This window comes from Penaeus vannamei, chromosome 22 (assembly GCF_042767895.1).
Source record: "Penaeus vannamei isolate JL-2024 chromosome 22, ASM4276789v1, whole genome shotgun sequence".
NCBI classification, from domain to species: Eukaryota; Metazoa; Arthropoda; class Malacostraca; order Decapoda; family Penaeidae; genus Penaeus; species Penaeus vannamei.
The window spans coordinates 40000640-40005639 of record NC_091570.1 but is presented as its reverse complement, the minus strand read 5'-3'; positions in this window follow the sequence as shown (position 1 = coordinate 40005639).

The window sequence follows — 5000 nt, the reverse complement described above, 5'->3', positions numbered from 1 at the left end:
GAGAGAAGTCGAGAGGGGAAGTCGGGGGAGTCGGAAGAGAGAGAGGGGGAGATCGAGAGAGAGAGAGAGAGGGGGAAGATCGAGAAGAGAGAGAGGGGAGAAATCGAAGGGGGGAAGTCGGAGAGGGGAGATCGAGAGAGAGGGAGGGGGAAGAGAGAGGGGGGGTCTAGAGGAAGAGAGGAGGGAGATGAGAGAGAGAGAGGGAGATGAGAGAGAGAGAGAGTCGAGGAGAGAGAGAGAGGGGAAGTCGAGAGAGGAGGGGGGAGGAGATCGAGAGAAAGAGAGAGGGAGATCGAGAGGGGAAGTCGAAGAGGGAGGAGATCGAGAGAGAGGAGAGGGAGGGAGATCGAGAGAGAGAGGGAAGATCGAGAAGAGGGGGGGAAGATCGAGAAGAGGGGGGGAGATCGAGAAGAGGGGAAATCAAGAGGAGAGAGGGAGGAGATCGAGGAAGGGGAGATCGAGAGAGAGAGGAGAGAGATCGAGAGAGAGGAAGGAGGAGATCGAGAGAGAGGAGGAAGATCGAGAGAGAGAGAAGGAGATCGAGGAGAGAGAGGAGATCGAGAGAGAGAGAGAGAGGAGATCGAGAGAGAGAGACAGGAGATCGTGAGAGAGAGACAGGAGATCGAGAGAGAGAGACAGGAGATCGTGAGAGAGAGACAGGAGATCGAGAGAGAGAGACAGGAGATCGAGAGAGAGAGACAGGAGATCGAGAGAAGAGAGAAGGGGAGATCGAGAGAGAGAGAGGGGGGGATCTGAGAGAGAGAGAGGGGGAGATCCGAGAGAGAGGAGGGCGGGAGATCGAGAGAGAGAGGAGGGGAGGGGAGATCGAGAGAGAGAGAGAGGGAGATCGAGAGAGAGAGAGAGGAGACAGTCTGAGGAGAGAGGGGCGGGAGATCGAGAGAGAGAAGAGGAAGGGGGAGATCGAGAGAGAGGGGAGGGGGAGATCGAGAGAGAGAGAGAGAGGGGAGATCGAGAGAGAGAGAGGGGGGGAGATCGAGAGAGAGAGAGAGAGGGGGAGGAGATCGAGAGAGGGAAGATCGAGAGAGGGGAGATCGAGAGAGAGGGGGAGATCGAGAGAGGGAAATCGAGAGAGAGAGAGAGGGGGAAGTCGAGAGAGAGAGAGAGGGGGGGAGATCAGAGAGGGGGAGATCGAAGAGAGAAGAGGAGAGGGGGAGATCGAGAGAGATGAGGGAAGGGAGATCCGAGAGAGAGAGAGAGAGAGGGGGAGATCGAGAGAGAGAGAGAGAGGGGGAGATCGAGAGAAAGGGGGGTATGAAGGGGGAAGATGAAGTGTGTACGTGTGTGTCTGCTTGTGTATGTGGTCGGATATCTATGAGTGGCTATGTGCGTTTGTGTGTTATATTTGTGTTCATGTTTATATGTATATGTTTATGGGCGAGATGGTCATATATGCTAACATGATAAAGACCGCTGACTATGTTTCTTATTTTGATATATATGAATGTGTTTATAACAGCAGGAGTTATTTAGAAAAAGCCACATTGTTATTTTATAAATTCACTTTAATAAAGTTTTCAGAGAAAGAGGAAAATTTAAGAGTAAATATTTTCCTCAATATTTTTTTAATTCCCCCAAGATAAAAGAAGAAAAAAATGAATATAAAGAGAAAACAAAATAAAAAGCAGACAAAAATCGTCCGAATCTTGGAAGTGACGAAACTGCTGACGTAAGTAGAGGTTGTGGGGGAGGGGGGGTGTAGGGGGAGAGGGAGAGGAGGTGGAGGGAGCAGGGGCGGGCCGAGGGAGAAGGGGATAGAAGGAGGAGGGAGGGGGAGGGGTGGGTTCACAGGGAAGCGGTGGGGAGGGAACGGGAGGGAGGGAGGAGGAGGGTTATAAAGAGAGAGGGAGAGGGTGGTTAGGAGGAAGGGAGTGGGAGGTTCGAGGGTGAAGAGAGAGGGAAGGGAGATTAAGAGGAAGGAGGGTGAGGGAAGAAGCGGGGGGGGGGGGGGATTGGGGGTTCAAGGGGAGAGAGAGAGGGAAGGGAACGGTGGAAGAAGGAGCAGAAGTGGAAGAGAAAGAGAAAAAATAGGAGCTGGAGACGGGAAGGAGGAGGTGGGAATGGTGGAGGAAGAGGAGAAGGAAGGAGAAGGGGAACGTGGAGGAGGAGAAAGACGAAGAAGTGGAAACCAGTGGGCTGACCGGGTCTTGTTCGGTTCTTGGCGAGTGAGGGAAGGATTAGCATCATCAGGGAGGCAATTGATTGGGAAGAAGAGGAACTTGTGCAAGATTTCGAGTTCTCTGTGGAAGAAGGGAGAAGGAGAGCCATGAGACAGGAGTCGGGAGCCATATTTCTATGTGACATTTCCTCTGAAGAAGCAGTCAAGAGGGAAAAGGAGAAGGGAGGAGGAGGGAAAAGATGAGAGGGAGAAGAAGGCAGAACAGAGCGAGGGAGACGAAGAGAGAAAAGACAAGGGAAATGGGGAAGGAGGAAAGAAGAATCGAGGGATGATGGAAAAGAAGGAGGAAAAGGACGTAAAGGAGGAAGAAACGAACGAAAAGGAAGAGAAGAGACATAAGCTGAGTTTGAATTTATCTCTCACTTTTCCCCTTTTTCCTCTCTGCTTTTAGAGGCGAATGGCTTTGGATGGAAACAGAAAAATGAGGAGCTTCGAATTCACCTCGTAGTTCTCGCTTTCTGCTTCGAAGGGAGTAACCAAGAGGAAGAAACGAAGGACGAGGGAAGGGAGGAGAGGGAGAGCACACCAAGAGGAAGAAACGAAGGACGAGGGAAGGGAGGAGAGGGAGAGTAAACCAAGAGGAAGAAACGAAGGACGAGAGAAGGGAGGAGAGGGAGAGCACACCAAGAGGAAGAAACGAAGGACGAGGGAAGGGAGGAGAGGGAGAGTAAACCAAGAGGAAGAAACGAAGGACGAGAGAAGGGAGGAGAGGGAGAGCAAACCAAGAGGAAGAAAACGAAGGACGAGGGAAGGGAGGAGAGGGAGAGCAAACCAAGAAGAAGAAAACGAAGGCCGAGAGAAGGGAGAAGAGGGAGAGCAAACCAAGAGAAAGAAACGAAGGACGAGAGAAGGAAGGAGAGGGAGAGCAAACCAAGAGGAAGAAAACGAAGGACGAGAGAAGGGAGGAGAGGGAGAGCAAACCAAGAGGAAGAAACGAAGGACGAGAGAAGGAAGGAGAGGGAGAGCAAACCAAGAGGAAGAAAACGAAGGACGAGAGAATGGAGGAGAGGGAGAGCAAACCAAGAGAAAGAAACGAAGGAGGAGAGAAGGAAGGAGAGGGAGAGCAAACCAAGAGGAAGAAAACGAAGGACGAGAGAAGGGAGGAGAGGGAGAGCAAACCAAGAGAAAGAAACGAAGGACGAGAGAAGGGAGGAGAGGGAGAGCAAACCAAGAGGAAGAAAACGAAGGACGAGAGAATGGAGGAGAGGGAGAGCAAACCAAGAGGAAGAAAACGAAGGACGGGGGAAGCGAGGAGAGGGAGAGCAAACCAAGAGGAAGAAAACGAAGGACGAGGGAAGGGAGGAGTGGGAGAGTAAAACAAGAGGAAGAAACGAAGGACGAGAGAAGGGAGGAGAGGGAGAGCAAACCAAGAGGAAGAAAACGAAGGAGGAGGGAAGGGAGGAGAGGGAGAGAAAAACAAGAGGAAGAAACGAAGGACGAGAGAAGGGAGGAGAGGGAGAGCAAACCAAGAGGAAGAAAACGAAGGACGGGGGAAGGGAGGAGAGGGAGAGCAAACCAAGAGGACGAAAACGAAGGACGAGGGAAGGGAGGAGAGGGAGAGCAAACCAAGAGAAAGAAACGAAGGACGAGAGAAGGAAGGAGAGGGAGAGCAAACCAAGAGAAAGAAACGAAGGCCGAGAGAAGGACGGAGAGGGAGAGCAAACCAAGAGGAAGAAAACGAAGGACGAGAGAAGGGAGGAGAGGGAGAGCAAACCAAGAGGAAGAAAACGAAGGACGGGGGAAGGGAGGAGAGGGAGAGCAAACCAAGAGGAAGAAAACGAAGGACGAGGGAAGGGAGGAGAGGGAGAGCAAGCCAAGAGGAAGAAAACGAAGGACGGGGGAAGGGAGGAGAGGGAGAGAAAACCAAGAGGAAGAAAACGAAGGGCGAGGGAAGGGAGGAGAGGGAGAGCAAGCCAAGAGGAAGAAAACGAAGGGCGAGGGAAGGGAGGAGAGGGAGAGCAAACCAAGAGGAAGAAAACGAAGGACGGGGGAAGGGAGGAGAGGGAGAGCAAACCAAGAGGAAGAAAACGAAGGACGAGGGAAGGGAGGAGAGGGAGAGCAAACCAAGAGGAAGAAAACGAAGGACGAGGGAAGGGAGGAGAGGGAGAGAAAACCAAGAGGAAGAAAACGAAGGGCGAGGGAAGGGAGGAGAGGGAGAGCAAGCCAAGAGGAAGAAAACGAAGGACGGGGGAAGGGAGGAGAGGGAGAGAAAACCAAGAGGAAGAAAACGAAGGGCGAGGGAAGGGAGGAGAGGGAGAGCAAGCCAAGAGGAAGAAAACGAAGGACGGGGGAAGGGAGGAGAGGGGAGAAAACCAAGAGGAAGAAAACGAAGGACGGGGGAAGGGAGGAGAGGGAGAGAAAACCAAGAGGAAGAAAACGAAGGACGAGGGAAGGGAGGAGAGGGAGAGAAAACCAAGAGGAAGAAAACGAAGGACGAGGGAAGGGAGGAGAGGGAGAGCAAAGCAAGAGGAAGAAAACGAAGGACGAGGGAAGGGAGGAGAGGGAGAGCAAATCAAGAGGAAGAAAACGAAGGACGAGGGAAGGGGGGAGAGGGAGAGCAAACCAAGAGGAAGAAAACGAAGGACGAGGGAAGGGAGGAGAGGGAGAGAAAACCAAGAGGAAGAAAACGAAGGAGGAGGGAAGGGAGGAGAGGGAGAGCAAGCCAAGAGGAAGAAAACGAAGGACGGGGGAAGGGAGGAGAGGGAGAGAAAACCAAGAGGAAGAAAACGAAGGACGAGGGAAGGGAGGAGAGGGAGAGCAAGCCAAGAGGAAGAAAACGAAGGACGGGGGAAGGGAGGAGAGG